General features: G+C 35.0%; 1 protein-coding gene across 1 annotated transcript in view; it reads right to left on the reverse strand.

The window, feature by feature from the left end:
* CNTN5 (contactin 5) overlaps nt 1-22,755 on the reverse strand; it is a 1,397,849-nt gene that overhangs the window by 1,045,297 nt on the left and 329,797 nt on the right. The window lies entirely within an intron of this gene.

The following is a 22,755-nucleotide window of genomic DNA, read 5'->3' on the forward strand; positions in this document are numbered from 1 at the left end:
CCAAGCCCCTCAACAGCACCTATGGATCTTTTAGGAGGTGAAATTCCTCAAAGTGTAAACGTCCACCTCCTACGCGACTCACTTAACTCCTGCACAAGGTCAGCAAATTCAACTAATCTTCTCCTTTTCTTCCCCAGCAACTTTACTACTGCACCCAGTGATTTAATCACACTGACAAATGAAGGTATCTTATTCTCATGAAATAATTGGATAATTTGTTAAAATTTGAATCAATTTTTTCACAAACCCTTTATACTCTGATATTACAGACACTATTTGTGGTTAAAATGCGGCATAGTTTTGAATCTTTGCTTGTCCTGTGAACTAAATGGATGACAGAAGAAGGCCAGGTCTGCTTATGTCTTCTTATTCAATTATCTCAACCATCTCTCCTGACCAAATTTTAGATAAGAGTCTGGAGTTACCTCTAGGAAGGAGGTAATCTGTGTGTACTTCAGTGAGCAAAATATGCTGAATATATGTTAGATAAGCTAGAAAAATTACGATATTATGCTAATCCTACAACCACCTGAGTATTTGAGAGAAAATACCAATGTATTATTGTGGTGAACTGTGATACTTACGAAGCCAATATAGCATATTGATATTTCTGAGCTGTTCAAATAAGTAATTTAATTAACATCTAATTTAAAAATAAACACAATTATCACATTAATAACATCTTAATTTATAAAAAAAGTTTTTTTCTTTATTGGATCAGTCATACATTTTATCATAGCTTATTCTGTTTCCATTCTGTCTAATTTCTGTGGCATTTTTAGATGAATATTTGTTATTTTAAAACACAAAAAAAAAATCTTGATTCTTTTTAGTGAGTATAATGAGCTGAAAATTGATAGACTTTTGTTCTCCTTTGCTCCAATTATTTTATAATTATACTCTAATTATTTGAACATCTGAGGGAAAGAGAATTTTTGTTCTCTCTTTCACTAAGAAAGGAAACAGGACTTGTGATAGCATCAAGATAACACAGAGAGTTACAAATCTTGGAAAGACCAACCCACATAACTATGAAAGATTATTGCTTACTTACAACTGCAATGAAACTTACTATTTTTTCACAATTAATTGTTTGCTTTTTTTCACTGTCCTGTTTTCTTACCCCACTGATCTTTGGCATGGCCATGGGATTTATTTCGTTTTGGCCCATGAAATATGGACAACATGGGTCAAATTGGGAGGCTAAACCCTAGGAAAAGGTTTAGAAAATTGTGTGTGTTTCTGCTTGCCTTCTTGGTGCTGTCCTCTGATATTAGAGAATATGATGTTCCTAGTGGTTGTGTCCTTCCTCATGACTACTAAAGAAGACAAAGGGAACAGCATGAAAATGTCACAGAACCCAGCACTCCTGCCTCGACACACATTTGATGTAAATGTGAGTATCAAATAAACTTGGTATTGTAACATTTATATTATAGCATTATATGTTTATATTATATTATATTATAACATTTATGGTATATAACATTTCATAATTTGCAACCTCACTTAGTAAAAGTTGACTAATACTGTATTTTATCTACTTAGAAACTTATGTCAGATTCTACGTTTTATTTGACAAATTATTGAGAAATTACTTGAGCAGTAAAAGACTTTCGTAAAAGTACTAATTCATCCAAAAGAATAAAAGATATAAGTATAGTTTCACCAAGGAGATGAAAGGCTTAAATACTAAAACTTATAAAACATTGCTCAAAAAATTAAAGATGACATAAATAAATGGGAAAACATCTGGGTTCATGGATTGGAAGACACTATTGTTAAGAAGATAAGGCTTTTCACAGCAATCTATAGATTCAGTGCAATCCTTAACAAATTCCTATGGATTTTTTCCCCCACAAATTGGAAAACATATCGAAAAATACACATGGAATCTCAAGGGCCTTGAAATAGCCAAAACAATCTTGAAAAAGAAAATAAAGTTGGAAAACTCATGCTTTCTGACTTTAAAACAATGCATAGCTGTACCAATAAAAACAGTGTGGCACTGTCTTAAGTACAGACCTATAGAATAGAATATAGAACGGAGAGCATAGAAGTAAACTTTACGCATATGCACAATTTGTTTCTCATAGGTTAGCCAAGACCATTCAGAGAAAGGACTGTCTTTTCAATAAACGGTATTAAAAACATTTGAAAATCCACATCAAAGACAATGAAGTTGGGCCTTTACCTTATATCGTACGCAAAAATTAACTAAAAATGTATCACATACCTAAGCATAAGAGCTAAAACGTTTTTCACAAAAGGGATGCTTAAGAAAAAAAAAAAAGCAAAAGCTATAAAACTCTTAGAAGAAAACATATGAGGGTATCTTTATTAACCTTGTGTTTGTCAATTATTTTTCAGTTATGATACTCAAAGCATAGACAACTAAAAAATTAGATAAATTGTTCTCCATCAGAATTAAAAACTTCTGTGCATCAAAGGATACCACTAAGAAAGTAAAAACCCACAGAACTGGAGAAAATATTTGTCAATTATGTATTTCATAATGAATTATTATCTAGACTATAAAAAGAACCTGTAACTCAACAATAACAAAACAAACAACCCAATTAATGGCCGGGCACGGTGGCTCAAGCCTGTAATCCCAGCACTTTGGGAGGCCGAGGCGGGTGGATCACAAGGTCAAGAGATCGAGACCATCCTGGTCAACATGGTGAAACCCCGTCTCTACTAAAAATACAAAAAATGAGCTGGGCATGGTGGTGCGTGCCTGTAATCCCAGCTACTCAGGAGGCTGAGGCAGGAGAATTGCCTGAACCCAGGAGGCGGAGGTTGCGGTGAGCCGAGATCGCGCCATTGCACTCCAGCCTGGGTAACAAGAGCGAAACTCCGTCTCAAAAAAAAAAAAAAAAAAAAAAAAAAAAATACAAAAAATTAGCTGGGCATGGTGGCGCGTGCCTGTAATCCCAGCTACTCAGGAGGTTGAGGCAGGAGAATTGCCTTAACCTGGGAGGCAGAGGTTGCGGCGAGCCGAGATTGCATCATTCATTGCACTCCAGCCTGGGTAACAAGAGTGAAACTCCATCTCAAAAAAAAAAAGAATATGCAATGGGCTTGAATAGGCATTTCTTCGGAGAGTACATGTAAATGATCATTAGCATATCAAAAGCGCTCAGCATCTTTAGTCACTAAGAAACTGCACATCAAAACTGCAATGAGATCCTGCTTTACACCCATAAGCCTGGCTATTATTAAAAAATAATATAAAATAAAACAGAAACTTACATGTGTTATTAGGAAGAGAAATTAGAACACTTGTGAGTTGACAGTGGGAGTAAAAAATGTTACAGTGGCATAACCACTGTGAGAAACAGTTTGGCAGTTCCCCCCAAAATTAATTATAAAGTAACCATTTTATCTGGTGATTCATTAAAAGCAGGAGCATAAACAGATGCCTGTATGCCAATGGACACAGCAGTGTTATTCATAATAGGCAAAAAGGTTGAAACAAGACAAATGTTCTTCATTGGATGAATGAATAAACAAAATGTGGTATATACATACAATGGAATATTATTCAGCCTTTAATAGGAATAAAATTCTGATGCATGCCATAACATGGATGATCCTTGAAGACATTACACTAAATGAAATAAGTAGTCGCAAAAGAAAAGCTAGTGTGTATATGACTCCACTTACATGAGGAACCTAGAATAGGCAAATTCAGAGATAAAAAATAGAATAGGGGTTATAAGATGTTGGGAGAAAAAGCAATTGGGAAGTCATTGTTTAATGAGCACAGTTTCTGTTTGGAATGATGAAAAAGTCTAAAAAGGTGTGGAGATAGATAGATACACAACATTGTGAATAAACTAATGCCACAATTGTATAGTAAAAATGGCTAAAACGATACATTTTATGTTAAATATATTTTACCACACACATAGAAAATGAGATTTGCAAATCCCTGATATGACCAAATCATAGGTTCAATTGTTTATTGAATACAGTATTATGTCCCAGATAACTATGTTGGGTGTATAACTCTTGCCTAATGGACACAAAAACTCTATAAGGGACATCTTAGTCCATTTGGGTTTTATAACAAAGTGTGTTAAATTGGGTATTGGATAGAGGCTGGAAGAATTTAAAAATGAATAGAGCATTAAAGGTGCTTCTGGTGAGGGTATTAAAGAAAAGAAGAGATATAGAGAACACCTCAGTCTTCTTAAACTGTCCTATGAGGTCCTGAATAGGATGTTGATAGAAATATGGATGGTAAAGGCCACGTTGATGAGGTTTCAGATAAAAATAAGGAACATGTTATCGGAAACTGGAGGAAAAGTGATTCTTCTTATGAAGTGGCAAAGAACTTGCTGGAATTGTGTTTGTATCCTACTTCTTTATGAAAAGTAGAAACTCTGAGTGATAAATTAGGATATTTGTTGGAAAAAATATCTATGCAAAATGTTGAAGGTGGAGCATGCCTTCTCTTGACTGCTTATAGTAAATTGAGAGAGAAGAGAAAGGAATAGATGAAATTTGTAATCAAAAAAGAATTAGAACTTAGAGATCTGGAATATTCTCAATCTGCCCATACTGTAAAGAATAAAAGCATGTTCAGGGGAGAACACTGAGGGTGTGGCCAAGCAACCTTAGGATAAAAAGATTAGCATGCATGGGTGGATGCCTGATGCTGTTAATCAGGACAATAGAAGAATGACCACAATAGCACTTTGGAGAACATGGGAGCTGCCTCTCCCTTCATAGGCCCAGAATATCAAGGCTAGGGAACAAAACTATGACAAATTAGAAGATCAAGCATGACTCCATTGGGCCAAGGTGCACTACAGGCCAGTGTCTACCTCACCAGGGCTGCCAGAGGTAAACCTTGGTAATTTCTATGTGGCGCCATCTCTACTGGTGCAGAGAGTATCTGAGTTACGGGAAATGGCTGCCTCCACCTATATTTCAGAGGACTAGCTGGAGAGGCATGGAACTGAGCAGAGAACTCCCCCAGGATTGGGAGCTGCTATAGGCAGTCCCCACTAGAGCAATACCCTAAGGAGTTACAAGAGGGAGAACTGCTCCTGAGACCCCAGAACCTTAGAGTAGCTGGATGCAATTTTAGCCCAGGAGCACGACAGATATGTGACTTTAATGTGTGAGAGCTGCTGCAGGAGGAGCCTTCAGCAAAGCCAAAGAGGCAGGGCTGCCTGGAGCCTTAGAGGTCCAACTCTTGCCCCAATGTGTCTGGAAGATGGGCCATGGAATCAAGGAAAATTATTCTCAAGACTTATGGTTTAATGCTGTTTGCCCTGTAGTTTTTTATACATACTTGGTATCAATTACCGCTTTCTTCCTTCTGATTTCTTTTGGAATCAAATGTCTGTTCTATGCCTGTCCTACTACTGCATTTCGGAAGCACTTAACTTGCTCGATTTCAGAGGCTCACAGCTGGAAGGCAATTTGCCTCAAAATAAACCATATCTTGAGACTCATGCATATCTGATTTAGTTGATATTTAGATGAGAATTTGGACTGTAGACTTTTAAGTTGATACTGGAACAAGGTAAGACTTTGGGAGCTAATGGTGCAGAATAAATATATTTTGCATATGAGAAGAACACACATTTTGTGGAGCCAAGGATGGAATTCTATGGTTGGAATGTTTGTTTTCCCTCTAAATCTAATATGTAGAAAATTAACCCCTCCAGTGATAGTATTAGGAGGTGGGGTCCTTGGGAGGTGATTCAGTTGTGAGGGCTCTGCCCTCATGAATAGGAGTAGTATTCTTAGAAAAAAGGGTTTGAGGGAGCCCTATGCTTGCTTCACCCATTCCACCACAAAAGGTTATCAGGTCATATAGAAAGTTGGTTGCACTACCATTTACAGTTTTAAAAAGTTTATGAATGGAAAATATTGTGTTATCGATATTTGTTCATTTCCATGAAAATGATTGCAATTGAATTGGCTCTGAAATTTTCACATTTTGAAAAATTTAAAATTCAGAGAGTACAATATAACTTTTCACTTTACAACTGCATTGCAGAGGTAATAGAAGAATTGTGTTTAAAGGTTAATCTGACAAAACTACAAATAAAAAGAAAATGTTCAACAAGAAATGTAACACTGAAATATAAATTTTTCCACTTAGAACTTATTTCTACTTTTTAAATGAATAGACAGACCAATTTGTTATTTAATTTTGCCGTACTTTTCTTTCCCATAGAGTGGGAGAAATATTTTCAACCATTGCACACATAATTCTGAGGGGTTTGAGTTTCCTAGATAATACAAATAATCAGTGCTTACAAGTAATAGTAGTAGACTGAATGTTTAAAGTTCTATGTAGCCATATATAATCTAGCACCTGGTAAAAATAAACAAATGTGTGTCCTGCCATTTGAATTTTACATTTAATTTTGAAATAATATTTGCCTTTGATTTTCAGTGCTCTTCAAGGTTGCTGGTGTCTCATGTTAATCTTGGCCTGAGACTCATAGTAAATTAAGAATGACAACTTTTAAAGATTAACTGGATTTGGCCGGGTGTGGTAGCTCATGCCTGTAATCCTGGCACTTTGGTAGGCTGAGGTGGGTGATCACCTGAGGTCAGGAGTTTGAGACCAGCCTGTCCAACATGGCAAAACCCTGTCTCTACCAAAAACAAACAAACAAAAAAACACACACACAAAAAATAGGCAGGCATGGTAGTGTGTGCCTGTAATCCCATTTACACAGGAGGTTGAAGCAAGAGAATCAGTTGAATTTGGGAGGTAGAGGTTGCAGTGAGCTGGGATCACACCACTGCACTACAACCTGGGTGACAGAGCAAGACTCTGTCTACCCAAAAAAAAAAAAAAAAAATTAACTGGATTAAGGCATTCTACCACCTGTAATCAGAAGTACACTGGTAATGAACAAGTAGAACATTTGATGTGAAGGTTATTTTATTATTCCATTTCATTCCTAGAGTCAATTTCATCTTTCAAAGTTTTTCAAAGGAGACACTAGTAGGGTCTTAATGTTGGGCACATATAGATCTAAATAACAGATGAGAGGCGGGGGCAGGAGGGGAGGTGAAATATCTTGTCTTTTCCTATACCTAATTGGTATATGTTCTCTACTCTCAGGTAAGAATAGTAGTGTTAACTTACATTTATTATGACACTTATCCCTTGAAAAATTATTTTCACATGCTTTCATCTGATTTCTATAAGTGAGCCAAAACTCACTGTGATGAAATTTTATTCTGTTATTTTGCATATGCTATAGAGCCCATTTATGACTTTTAATATTCCATAGGGGATTCTTCTCTCTTTTATCATTCTCAATGCTGGGTTAGTTATTTGTGTTGGCAATAAACCTCAGTGTGTGTGTGTGTGTGTGTGTGTGTGTGTGTGTGTGTTTTCAAGCTAGGAAAGGAGTCCTGTAATTTCAAGTATATAATATTGCTATTTAATTTCAGTTATGAAGAAAATCTCCAAGAGAATAGTTCACCCCTTTACTATTTTAATTGCTAATATCTATTGAATCTCAGCTATATGCTGATGACTACATTGAATAAGAGGGGAATGTCGAAGGCTGAGAATTTTAAAAAGGGGTAAATAAGGTTTGAGTAGCAACAAAGTGTTATTATATGAGAGCAGAGTTTAAAAGTGCGTATCTGTGAGTCCTTGACCAGTGAAACGTCCTTCATCAAATTCCTTAGGCTCTTTGAGTTTATTTGCTGCCTATCAATAAAAGTATTACAATGTACCTTACTGGGTTATTAAATTGCATTAAATTATACTAAACAAAATTAAAGAGCTTAGCAGAAAATGGTTGCCTAATTATTGTTAATTTCCTTTTTCTGTACTTGACAGTCATAAAACTTGGTGTTATGTACACGTGTTTTTCACTGATTTAAGTAAAGATCTTTCATTCTTCCAATTGTTAAGGTAAGGTAATCTTTATAAATAGAAGCCCAATTTAATTCCAAATACAGAACCTAATTATTTCCTGAATCAAATCCTGACAAATTAGAAATCCCTTTTACTTTAATAATAATTCTATTAATATGACAGACTAAATATAATTCTATTTTCTTCTTTGTATTCTTAGGAACATTCATCAAATGGGATTTTGTTTTTTATATATTAAAAAGCAGAATTATATTTATTGACTCTTAACCACCCTGGAATTGTTACTAAAGTTAAATGTACTCTAAGAGGGTTGACAGAATAATAGACAGACTTCTTTCAGTGAAGTGTTTGAAAAATAAAGTCAGTGCACTGCAAAACGTAGCTGTTCAAAAATGTTTGTTGATGATGCTGAGGACAGTTATACATAAAAGATACTGCTGACAAGTATGTAAAAATATGAGTGTGTACTAATAAGATTGACTGAGCAATCCTGTACATGCTATATAAATAAGCTCTTCTATGCCAACTCTCTTACCTGTGAAGCAGAAATTATAGTTTGCCCCCTGCCTGGTTAAATGCTGAGTGTCAATCACATAGTAAATGCTCAATAAAGAGTGGCTCTTATGATTAGTTTGACACATGCTCACATATGATTTATAGAGATCTAATAGTATATTTGTTTAAAATTGTTTCTAACTTGGGACACCCCACAAGCCATAGTAAAAATTGCAGGTGGCAGGGATGGGGGGGGTAGGTTTTAAGTCATTGTATATAGCGTAAAAAATGTCCCTATTAGAATGATATAAAACATGACAGATGCATTAGTGCCCATGAGGACAGTAAACTAGCTAAGACCTGTATTACAGGCTATCTAAAAAGGACCCGGGTCACCCCTAACATAGGAGACTTAGGTACCTGGGAAGTAAAACCTGATAAGACACTAAGTCACTGAAGAAAACCACTTTTCACAATTTTGGTAATGTTTATCACGATCATGGGCATCAAAACATTCTACTTTTTCTATTTGACAGCACCACCCCTCCACCCCATCACCCACAGAACGCCCTGTAGCGTGTCTCAGAGAGAAAGGCTCTACAGCTCTAACCGTTCCAGTTTCAGGGCACTGTGGCTCAAAATCCAATTCTAGTTGCACTGGGGGTCTGACGGATTAAAATTACCCTTGTTTTGCAGTCTCATGTGTAATTGGTCCCAGAGAGATTTCTTAGAGCACAGAGTTCATTTTATTAAGCTTTAATTAATTACTTATTTAGATATATATTTCTTCATTGCTTAGTATCCAAGGACATATGATCTATCAGCTAAAAATATGCTACTGAAATAAAATGAAATTACTGATTTTATGAAGCATTTGTAGTATCAGGCAAGGCATCCAGCAAACAGACAAACAAATAATACATGCACTAATAAGTGTGAGGGAAGAAAAATAAACCACGTTACAACTCATGGGAAGTGGAAAGTGTGCTAGTTAAGATAATATAGTGAGGAAATTCTCATCTGAGGACCTGAGATTTTTAAATAAAAGGAGGGAGCAGGCCATAAAATTACTAGTGACTGAGGTCTTTCTAGACAGAGAGAACAGCAGTTTTGGGGTCTCTGAGATAGGTAGATTTAAGGAACGGCAAGGGCCTGTCTGTCCATAGTATGTTAAACAAAGGAGAGAGTGGTAGGGCTGAAGGATGGAAAGAGAGCTAGAAACTATGGATTGCGAGGTTCCTCTTGGCCCTGATAAGAATTGCTTGTCACTTTGTGTGATGTACAGCTACAGCAGGGTTTTAATCATGGACCTGTTATAGTCAGATTTGTATTTTAAAAGCATCATTTTTTTTTTTTTTTTGCTGCTCCAAGATGACTAGGCCAGGGAGGTAATGATGGAAGCATGGAGGCCAGCTAAGAGGTGATTGCTCAGGAGGGAGATCATGGCAGTTTGAAACACAGCACAGAGGGTAAAAAGCCACCATAATGCGGAATCTGTTGGAGGTTATGCTGGTAAAATTCACTTAACACTGAATATGGGGTGTGAGAAAAAGAGGAGTCATTGATATCCCTCCTTTGTTTTTTGTTTTTTTTTTTTATAATTTTGAGCTATAACATCACAGGGAAATTATCTGCATTTCAGCTGACTCATGTTGTCTTTCATAAACCTATAAAATGTATTAAAATCCTTAGAGCAATCTCCATAATCAGCTGGACTTAAAGAACTTCTTTAAAAAACTTTAGGGTTATCTGGACCTAAACAAGGACCCCTGGAACTCTAATTGATGACCAACTACATTAAAAACACATGCAAAGCCTATTCTAAAGTAAAATGATGATTAGCAGCATATCACTATATTTCAAAGGTGTATTAATATACTTTAAAGAGCATGTGATTTATCTGCTCATGCTTGTGTGCGATCATGTATGTAGCATAAAGTAGCATTCATGTTCTATTAAATGAGCATTTACTATATGGAAAATACATAATTGTGGAGTGAAAGAAAGCCAATTATGATTAATTGTTCTTAAAACACCTGTAGTTAAGGGAGGTAACACAATGTTAATTCCTTTTGATTGATGTCTTAGGATGTACTATGATTGCTAAAAATGCTATCAATGATATAGCATATGAACATAGACCACCTTCTGGATTGACAATATATCATAATGCCAAACTGGCCAAACTACACATATACCTAAATCAACCAAGCAACTGAGGTACAGGCTTCACATGGGGTAAACAGTTTTTCTTTGGAGCAGTTACTTAGAAACAAGAACACCACTGTGTGGACAAATGCCGACAATATATTCAAACTGATGATGAGAGCAAACACAGATATGATGTGGGTAACCAAACAACATTTAGTTAATTAAAGCCAAAGAAAAAAGTCAGGAAAATCAGGATGCACAGCAGAGAAATTAGTCACATTCTTCAGTAACAGAGCTGCACATGTCTTGGTAGTCCCAAGTGTCCTCACTAGTGGAACTGAGTTATACAGATGGTAAGTCTGTGTCAAGGGGGCAAACTTCTTTTGACTTAGCCATATATGTACAAGATTAAATCTGACTATGATTCAATCTGTTCTAGGTATGTGCTGGAGACTGTAGCAACTGGATTGTCTGTATCCATGAGCCTCAAAATTATCAAATACAATGTAAGTGCAGAGTACAGTGAAACATATGCATAGGCGAAGACAAAATTACCATTTACTGCTCTTACTTTCCAAAATAATAGTCTGGACAAGCATACACCCAACTGGATCAAGAGTCCAGTACCCAGAACCAGAAACTGTAGATTGTGAGGTTCGTCTGGGCCATGGTAAGAATTGTTTGTCACTTTGTGTGATATACAGCCAAAGCAGGGTTTTAAACAAGAACCTGTTATACTCAGATTTGTATTTTAAAAGAATTATTTTTGCTGCTTCAAGATGACATTCCCTATGTCATTCTATTTTGCAAAGATTTGTAATCTACTAATAATTGTTGGAACATAAATGTAAATGAAGAACATTTACATTCATTTGAAAGAGAAACCAAACATTTATAAAAACAGTGGGATTTATGGGTGGTTAAAGCAGGTAAGATGCCTTGTGCCTCTTCCTTAGATTATTGAGTAACTTGAAAATAGCAACAGTACTGCTGGAGAGAAATATCCAGTTTGGGTCTTGTATAGTCTCCTTCTATCTCCCTGTCTGAAAGGGCTTGTAGGAAATCCTTGAAATCCTCAAGTTTACTGGAGGCATGGGGGCAGGTGGCAGGTGGCTAATGATGGCACAAAAGAAAGGAAGGGCAGGAGATTCACAGCCCGGCTCTCAAAAAGTCTATGGTATAAGAAAGAGCCTGAGCTGGCTCACCTAGTGGGTGAGGCAGACAGCCATCTCTATGCATTGACAGTCAGGAAAACACACCCAGGGTTGTGCCAGGTGTTGACACTTGGCAACTAAGACTTGAAGTGGTGTTGACAAGTGTGACAAGGCCCTTAACCCCATGGACAGCGCATAGGCCAAAGCCTTCCTCTTCCCTTTTCAACACAAAGTTATATAAGCTCCCACCTTGTCCCAGACAATCTTGGAAAGGAATGATGAAAGATGATGCCTCTTGCCTGGAATATAATGCCCTGTTAGGGAGTTCTGTGAGCAAACTGAATATCCACCTACACAGAAATTGTGGAGAGTAAGGAAGACTGAGTCTTACTTGACAAGTTTCATTTTCTTCTTTTAATCATTCCAACTTTAGGAATAGGGGCTCCAAACAACATAAGATCAGATACAGAAAAAAAAAAAGAAAAGAAAATGTTGGTATATTTGACTTATCATGATTAAATTCCTGTCTTCCTACGCAAGCTATTTTTGCTGTTATGTAAATTATAAGAGCTAAGTCAGAAAAATAAATATATGATGGGGAATAAAAGGAACAGTAAAAACCGTTTCAGTTGCATTAATAGTCTCAAAATACCTGTCTATGAATGAGACAGCCAATTTAAAGAATAAAATACTTTGGCTCTAATAGGCATCCTAAATAGATAACATTTATTTCCACACCGCCTTTTTAATGCTGTGAGGTCACTCCACAGCTTTTTAAAAAGCAGTCTTTGTGGCAACAACAAGAGGCTCCTCCATAAATTGCTCAGGTCTATTCATATTCCTGCATATTCACACAGCTATCATGTACAAATCTGACACTTTGAAGAATTTGAAACTTTCTAGTTGTATTCAATGCTGAGCACTTACTGTCCCGATCTGTGTTGTACATGCATGGCACATCTCTCTCTCTATGAATGGCATTTGCCTTGTCAATGTCGTCTACTTTATATTTCAATTTCCTGGGCAGAAGCAACGTCGATTTGGCAGAAGAATAAAAAACGCTACACAACCCTTTGGTACGTTCTAATCAGGTTCCAGCCACAGTGAGTATTTAACTCTGTATTTTCAAACTCAACTAATGCTTCATTGGAGATCTGAGGTTCCTTGGCAGATGCCTTGTCTACTTGGCAGGAGAACAAAAACGGTGGTTGTAATCTTTTGGCATTTTCTACTCAGATGACAGCGTCAGTAACATTGAACTCTGTATTTTCAAACCTGATTTACATAGTAGTTCACTGGACAACCTGAAATAGTTCGATCAATTTGGGAAATCTATCATGAAAAGAAATATTGTATAGGTAGATTGAGACCAAATTAAGAATGATTATGATTGTATTTTTAACTGTTTATACCATCATTTACTTCTGAAAATAATGATGCTGAGGTGTTTTATATATAATACAACACTATAAATGCAAGAGGAAGTGTTTTAAAATGAAAGGAACATAAAATATAGGCATAGAAGGAGGAGTTGATGTACCACAACAATTACTACTTTTGAGTTAGGCAAGCCTGAATTTAAATATCAGTTCCATCTCTCAGTCTGCACAAGCTTGACAGATAAAGTTGTTCAGACTCTCTAAGCATTAGTGTCTATATCTACAATACGAGCCAAAAATTCTTACCTTATGGTTTTGTGAGCAGTAAGTGCAGCAATGCATGCAAAATACTTAGGATAGTACTTGGCTGCTTCTAGTATTAGTACACAATAGAGTTCAATAATTACTAGTATAACAGGGTGTTAAAATGGAACTCTTTCAGATTGGTTTTAGGAGCTAACTTAAAACATTATGCATATTCCAAAGTAAAATGCTAGTTCACTTCTGCTGGATTTTCAAACAACTTCAGTTACGACTCCAGAAAATTATTTTACGGATCTTCGCAATCATCCAAATGCTCAGAGATTGCCACTATTCTAATTGTTTTTTTGTCATACTTGACATTTGCCTGTTCAACTGAATAGACATAGAATCATACAATATGTACTCTTTTAACTGAGGTTTCTTTCATGCAGCACAGCATTTCTGAGATTCATTCATACTGTTACATGATCAGTAGTTTGTTCCTTCTTATTGCTGAGTAGTATTCTTTTGTGTATATCACAATTTGTTTATCCATTCACCTTTGACAGACAGGAGAACTCTTCCTAGTTTTAGATTATTATGAATAAACTTGCCATGGTTATTCCTGTACACATATTTTTGTGAACATATGTTTTATGATTCTCTGGTAAATACCTAAGAGTGAAATTCCTGGGTCACAGTGCAGATCTGTATTTATATTTATAAGTAAAGGTACAAACTTTTTCTAAAGTGGTTAGACCATCTTATAGTCTCAACAACAATGAATGAGAGTGCCAGCTTCTAAAATCTTTGCCAGGATTTGGTGTTTTCAGTTTTTTACTAATTTTAGGCATTCAGATGGTGTGTTTTAGGCATTCCATTGTTAATCTGTTTGCCTTTCATCGACATAACAATTATTAAAAGGTGAAAAAGATACTAGGGAAGGGAAAGTACATCAATCACCTAGGCTAAAACACCTTGTAGTTAAAGGTGTTTTACAGTGCTAAAAATTAAACTCGTAATTATTACTAGGAGACAGCTCACCATCAAAACACTCAAAGTAAATCGTAAAAGGGACTTTAGCTGGCAATGTAACTTGAAAAATATATTATTCCACATTTATTTTTTCAACCTATCACCTTCATTCTAATTATGTTTACAGGTAGCCTCTGAGAGCACTATGCCCATGTCTAAAATGAAAAGAAAGTAACAACATTTTTGCACACATTAGAATATCTTCTTTCTAAAATCTGAGAGATCAGGGGTAGGAAGCTGATGGTTTATTCTAGAATATTAATTTCCAGAATAGAGATATAGCCTTGCTTTATCACATATCTATCCATACTTCCGCCCACTCATCTATGTTACATGCCACTGCATCTTGTTCTCAATGAGGTTATCATAAATTTTCCAGTTAATTTTATTTAACTTCCTTTAAAAGTTTATTTCACAAGGAGGCAAACTTCTCCTTTCTAACATCTCCAGATGGCCTCAACCAGACCTGCTGTCATTCCAAGTGTTCAATTCCCCCAAATGATCCATTACACCATGGTATATTTATAATAAATAAAGGTTAAAAGATCATAAAAACAAGACCATATGCCCAAACATGTTGTGTGTACCTTGGCAATGGGAATGTAAGGACTAAGTCAGATGATATTTAGCTTGCCAAGAAACTGGATCAAAACTAGGGGGGAAAATCTGTCATAAAGGCAAGGCAGCTGAACAGCAGTTCACTTAAGGGTAGTGGGGAGAAGAGTGGCCAATCTACCTATACCTCTGCCAGATATTTTCTGGCAGATGGCCAGGAAAAAAATTACAGCATGACTGTGGAGGAGTATTGAAAAATTTGGGTTTCTCAAAAATTTATGTTAAATTCCATCAGGAAAGCTTTCCCTTGTCCAATTTGTGGCTGTAATATTGCCTTTTCAGACACAATTGTTGCATTCAGGGTGGTCTGCCCATAGACAAATATTGCCTTTTCAGATGGTCTTCCTGATTGTCATCTCATACCCAGAATACTGTATTCTTGTTCACCTTTCTCTATAGCATTTACCACCATCTAATAACCCTGTAATTTATTTACTCATTTTTTGGGTTGGCTGAACTTGCCCACTAGAATAAGCTTTGTGACCGCAGGGATTTTTGTTGTTTGTTTTGTTATTTTGCTATACTGAACCTGCTGAGCCTGTGGCACAGAGTGCTCAGTATATATTTGTAGAATGCATGTATCACTGATTGAACACATGGAGCACTTAGGCACCACGGGGTGAAACTGCAGGGGAGAACTTTATAGTAGTGCTGTGCACACCAAGGAGGCTTCCAAAGCTGAAAGTAATGGTATAAAACCACAGATCTTACATGTATTATAATATACATCATACACGCACACATACACACACACACACACACACACACACACAGTCAAGTTAACCAGAAAATTAAGAAGCTTAAGATCATCTGAACCAAAGTGGACCATGTCTAACTGATAGTGGTTGGATCTGAAAGATCTTGGGACCATGCCATCCGGAAGAGGTAATTAAAATAAGGAGTTAAAAAAATGTCTGAAGGCAGTCTGTAAGTTGCAGTTTCTTCATGTGAAGTTGGCAGGCTTAGATATGAAACCTTCCTTAAATCTGGATTATAGAACTTGACCTCAGCAGAGTTATTTCAATATAATCATCAGAGATATTGTAACCACATGGTAGTAGAAGAGTTGTTAATGTGCTCTAGGCCTTAAAGTTTCAACCAGTCATACTTCAAGAATTTCTTCAGAAGACTGCTCTGGTGTATTTTTGGAAGGTAGGCTAGTAGCAGTGATCCTTTGTGCAATTATTTAATTTGTTAGTAAACTAATGAATTATTTTCATTAAATAAGTAACATTATTTATTAATGATAATTCAACTATATAAATAAATATGTTTCTCAGCAAATACAGCTATTCAAATGCATTTGTTCAAAAACTGAAGCAGAATATTTTTGGCTACAACTATCTTTATGTCTTAAACATATTTTTAAAGTAATATACAAAACTTACTTTCAATAACAGAGTAATGACCTTTTTAGTAAACAAAATTATTAATAGCACATTATGTTGGGTAGAAATGAGGGTGAAGTCATTTAGCAAGAGTTCTGCTGACAGAAGCAGCTCCTACCCACCTCAGAGCCAAAAATAACTCGAGCTAATATCACAGTAGAATTGTCATTTAGTTGTAAAAAATTGCAAATAATACACACTAAACACACTCTGTAACCTCGTTACACATATTCTTAATCTCCCTTCTTATTTTTCCCTTCATTAAAGTGCAAACGAATTGATCTCAGGTCAGACTCATGAAAAATGGGACTGAACTGCTCAATAGCATAAGAAAAGTAACTATGATATGTGCTTTCTCTTACGAGATATAAGAAAACAAAGAAATTTTAATATAGCTATTATATGAGCCTTAAATTTTTCTCTATATAGTTTATGTGTTATTATATTGATCACTTTTGTTTCTAATGAATGGGGAATAGCTAAGCATTATGATCCATAAAACCTTTTATTTTCTTTGTTTGGAAGTTTATAACACTTTGCAAGCCCTGTGTCATTGTTTTACCCTTTGATAATAATAATTTTTTTGTGCTAGTAGAGAAACAGAAGGTAGAGATGTTCCTAGAATCTACAACTGTCCGCATGACAGGAGTATTTCAATAGCATGATGACACAGCCCAGAGAATTACCAGGATTGTGACTGAAGTTGAAACTCTGGGATCCAAGGACTACTTGAAGAAATTGGTGATATTAAGCCAGAGACATGAAAACTCTGGAACATGAAAGCTCTCTGCCTCTCAGGTCTAAATGAGGCTCTGTATACACAACAACACAGTTCCTGGAACATAGTAATCAGTCAATGAGCTTTAGCTAGTGTCTTAGTCAGTTTGGGCTGTTATAACAAAATACCATAGACTGGTGACTTCAACAACAAATATTTATTTCTCACAGTTCTAGAGGCTGGGAAGTACAAGATAAACATGTTAGCAGCTTCAGCGTCTGGTAAAGGTTTCCTTTATGATTTGTAGATGGCTACCTTTCTGCTGTGTCCTCACATAGGAGAAAGAGAGCGTGTGTCTCTTCCTCTTTTTATAAGGGCATTAGTCCCATCATGAAGGCCTCATCCTTAGGGCCTATTATAACCTACATTGCCTTCCAGAGGTCACACCTCCAAATAGAATCACATTGGGAATAAGGGCATTAACATAAGAATTTGGGAGAAATGCAAACATTCTGTTCATATCAACTACATTTCATCAAAAACCACAATTGTTTCACACTTCTTAAAGAACAGAATAAAAACCAACTGATGGAAGATATAGTAATAAAATTTGTACTTCAGTATAAACAATAATTTCCTATAGAAAAATGAAAAGAATAATATAGAATTATTTATTTTGAGAAAGGTCACAATTGGGAATGTTGTAAAGAGAAATTCCAAGGGTGAAGGGAGTAGATACCTTTTTATTTCTTTTGGTTCAGAGATATCATGATTCTATAACATAAACGTCCTATTTAAAATTTGCACTTTTTTGTTTTGGATTATGAACAAAACATCCCAAAAACTCAATTCAGATAATCCTTATATAGATATATACAACATGGCTTATCTATACTAAAATATCAATTCATAGACGATATAAAGTAGCCTAAATTTGAAATACATGTGCAGGTGAAACAAAACAATTTAAAACTTCAATAAAACAAAAATCTATTAGAAAACAAATAATCATAAAATGTAAATCCAAATTCAACAGAAGTGATTTGGAGATGGCTTACAATAATTTTCTCCCTGCAAACATTTGCTGAGGAGTAAATTTTTAGAATGTTGCTACCTTTAGTTACTCCAAAATTGTCATAGCATCCACATTTTGTAAAATTATTTAAAAAAAGACAAGTGGGAATATCAATCTGAAAAATCTGAAACACCGTAATTTCAAATATTATGATTTATCTACACATTTTTCTAATTGTAATTATGAAACCATTTATCCAGAAACAAGTAATTCCATTATTAACATTATACTAATTTTATAACTGTCTTCACTAAAACCAAAATAAGACATTTCCTTCAGAAAAGTTCAACATCAAAACTATCTTGACCCCTGAGATAAGAGCCATAGCACAACCGAATAGCTCTGCTTCCTAAATATATGGGAAGTTAGGAAAGCAATAACATAATTTTACCACTATTACTTTTCTGCTGAAGTTCATCTATTCTTACAGACTGCCTTAATGACTACAAAAAATATATATGTATATAATTGGAAGTAGATATGTGAAGGGGGTGTCAGATCATAAAAAGGGGTTGGGTTTCAAACCAAATAATGAGTAGGATTTAAGACCCATAATTGCCTGGTAAATTCATTTGGCAATACTTGTAATGTTTCTTATCTTTTTCCAATTGTTTTTACTGAGTTACTTTCATTTTTACTTCAATTATAGATTGTCTTCCTGATAGAACTTCTATCTTGCAAGCACAATTAAAGGTTTCTACCTATTTAGTAGTCAAAGTGGCTAATAAAATCGCTTTGGCTCCGATGTCACCAGATATGTGTATGCATGTGTTTGTGTTTTCTTATTTTTATACAATGTTAAATATTCTCAGGACAAGTATTCTATTTGAAAGTAAAACACACTCTTGGTGGTGACTGAGTCACAAAAGCAGATTCACATATGGATTTTTAATTAACTAAACATAAAAATACCAACAGCCTCGAATAGGCCAGTGCATTTAATTTTACATTATTTGGGGGAAGTTATAGTTTCACAACTTTGTTTAGTTTTTTCTAGGTACAAAATTATATTAATATATCTCCGGTTGTCCAACAGATTTATTTCCTATAAATAAATGTTCTTATAAGTATTCCTTTTGATACGCATCCTATAGATGTTGATACAAAGATGAATAAGATATGGCCTTGTCACGAATAATTATAAGACCCAGAAGGGGGCAGAAGACATGCATACAAATAACTAAAATGCAAAACAGTAAGTAATAACAGCAAGACAACAGGGATATGCAAAAGTACCACTTAAGTTAAAAATGGAAGAAATTTTCCTACTTTTAAATAGAAAATCTAGAAAATATCATTTCAACTAATATTTAAAGGGAAACAATATGTCAATCAAAGATTCTTAGTGTTAGAAGTGACCTTGGATATCATACCTAGTCTACTTTTTCGTAGCAGGATACTTCTTACAATGAAGCACTCAGTAACACCATGCAATTCAGAGTCAGAAATCTTTCATCCCGCTGAGCTGAAATACCTTTCTGACAGCTAGTCTTGGTCCACAGGCTATTCTTTGGAGCAATACATACCTATTCTAATCCATCTTCCACATGACAATCCTTTTAAACATCTGAGAACACACATATTGTGTCTGTCTAAATCTACTTCTTTCCAGAGTACACATTCTCAATTTCTTTCATCATTTCCCAGGTGATAAAGACTTGTCATCCCTCCTCTCTTCCCAGTTACCTGCAGCTTCTAATGCCTCTCCTCCAGATGAGGCCTGACAAGAACAGAGCACAATGACATGGCAGCATCCTCTATTCTGGATCCAGGCTTCACTACTACTGAATGACAACAATCTAATGCTCCCTTGCTACATTAAACAATTTTGTCTTTTGTTTTGTCTCTTGTTTTGTATGTCTCTGTTTTTTAAAATCTTCTGACAAATGACCATCATTGAAATTATTTTCTACACAGACTCAGTAATATTACTAATATCTCAGTAATATTACTAAGATCTCAACACTTTAAGTTTGTCTGGTTCTAATTAATTGCATTCAAAGATTTTTTCATAGTCCTAAAAATAAATGGTATAATGACAATCACATTTGGGCACTAATATCTACCTGCTTTTTTTTCCCCCTTTCTTTTTGTTCAGACAAGTTTTCCCTCTGTTGCCCAAGCCAGAATGCAGTGGTAGTATCACCACAAACCTCCACCTCCTGCAATCCTCCCCATCTTAGCTGGAACCATAGGCACATTCCACCATGCCCTTTATTTTTATTTTTTATTTTTTGAGATATGGGGTTTCACCATGTCGCCCTGGCTGATTTTAGCTCCTAGACTCAAGTGATTCACAGACCTCAACCTCACAAAGTGTTGGGATTATAGGCGTGAGCCACTGTGCCCAGCTGCCTGCTTCTTAAATAATAAAATGACACCATTTCAAATTTTATAAAACTAAATAATTTTTTAAATGATTGTCCTACTTTGTTTTATATTACAGGTAAAATCCTAATCCTTGGCTTTACATTATAGGTAAAAGCCTTTTTAAAAATTATTATAGCATTGATTCGAGTTTCCCATATACATCCCTCTCCTCATTCAGTTCTGTCTGAATAAAGTTGTAAGAAACATTGTATGGCAAACAAATCAAATTACACATACTAAATAGAAATTTTTAAAATATTTTAAATTCTGTAAAATCTTATTTACTAATAGCTAGTAGAGTGTTTGTTTCTGATATTTAGGACTATTTTTTCCATATCTTTATGATACTAACTCTTTTTTAAAATATAGAAAAGATCAGAATGACAAAAAATCACTGATTTATTACTAGATATGCTACATAGCTTACTAGTTAATTAAGCAGGCCAAGATTCTCTTGAATCAAGTTAAAATTATAACTTTTATTATTAGAATTCAAATCTGGATTGTCGTGATTCTTTTTTGGATGCTAATTATACCAAACATTTATTTTTTATTTTTGTTCTCTCACAGTACATTTCTTCTTGATTTGTCATTTAATTTTGCTTAAATTGCAAAGGCGGGAAACTGAACTCAAGGCATATTCAGGAAGGCTTCTATCACTGGAATTTTGTCTTCTCAATAAGTCACAGAGACTGTTTAATGACCTTCTGGTAAAAAATGTTCTGGTAAGATTAAATATAAGCTTTCAGTTTTTTCTTTTTCTTTTTTTTTTCACATTTTATTATTTGCAGATAACATACTTTCCCTTTTACAAAGAGGATAAGACACATAACTCATAGACCATAGCACATTTCACTGACTTCCACAGTGATCCATTTTATTCTGATTATTCCAATTTTACAGGTGAAGAATCTGAGACAATGAAGGCTTACTCCCTATCATGCAGTTTTGAACTACTAGAGTTAGGATTCAAATTCATGCTTCCTGATGAAAAATTCCATATTATTTCAAACTTGCAAACTACCTCTAAGCCTTCATGTTTCAAAAAAGCATACTGTGAAACTATCCAAACAATATCAAATGAGATTATAAAAGTAAATTATTTGTATTCACATGTGGTTAAAATGAAAACAAACTCCAAATATTTCATTTAGAGAAATTTGTATTTTGTTTGTAATACAAATTTATATCTATTTCAAATAAAATTTTAAATAAATATTCAATGTTTTATTCATAATACTAGAAGTTAATTTTTTTGTTTGCTATGATTATTAGTTAGAATAAACATACTTTCATAAAGAAGCCTCTCTTTCAGTTACAAGATGGTATTGAATTCTTATTTCATCTCTTGTTAGGATTTTATCTAATTTACAAAAGATATAAGATGCAAATATAATAATAAAACCTGCCAGTAAATGCTTTATAAGACATCAAGAATTTCATCACCCAAAAGTATGACCTTTAGTGAATTATTGTTTAACCAGGTAGTTCAAAAGGGGGAGACTTAGAGAAGCAGCACAAGCAAGCAGAAAAGTTTATCCAAAATACTCACAGCAAACTGAAGATACAATTTCTAAGAAATGCAATGGAATTGTATTTTGTGGTCCTGAATACTTTTAATGTAGGTTTATGTAATTGTAATACCATAGCTTTTGTAATTAACTGTTTACTTTCATGAAATTATTTTATATAATTATTTTTATGATTGTTACTATTAGTAATTGTTATATTACAGAAAAATCTCCCTGGACTTGCCTTCTTTGGTTTTTCTCTTACCATTTGATCTCAAATGCACTCAGACCAGGCTTTAAGTTTCACCATAACTTCCACTCTATTGCGAAAGCTCTTAGCAAGTAACAGCAACATCAAAAACAAAAAGTCACTTCTAAGCTCTTATCTAACCAATAGCAGCTTTTGTCATGGCTGTCCACTTCTTGCTTAAATGTTTACAGTCTGTATCACCATTCTTCATCTTTTCTTTCAATTTCTGTAGCTGTTCCTTCTGAGGCTTTTTTTTTTTTCCTCCTAATTATCCACATTTCCATAATCTATGTTTTGGTTCTTTTCCTGTCTTCTTTTGGAGTATTGTCAGAAACAGTGGAGCAGACTTCCAATTTTATATCCCTAGCCAAATGAGCTTTCTTATACTCCGAATTTGTATGTCCTGCTGACTATTTTACATCTTTGCTAGTATATCAAATAAATATGTGCCCTACACCTGCCTGGAAATGATCTCCTTAATCTTCCCATCACAAA

This window comes from Sapajus apella, unplaced genomic scaffold (assembly GCF_009761245.1).
Source record: "Sapajus apella isolate SASKATOON/1434 unplaced genomic scaffold, GSC_monkey_1.0 scaffold34, whole genome shotgun sequence".
In the NCBI taxonomy this organism is placed as follows: Eukaryota; Metazoa; Chordata; class Mammalia; order Primates; family Cebidae; genus Sapajus; species Sapajus apella.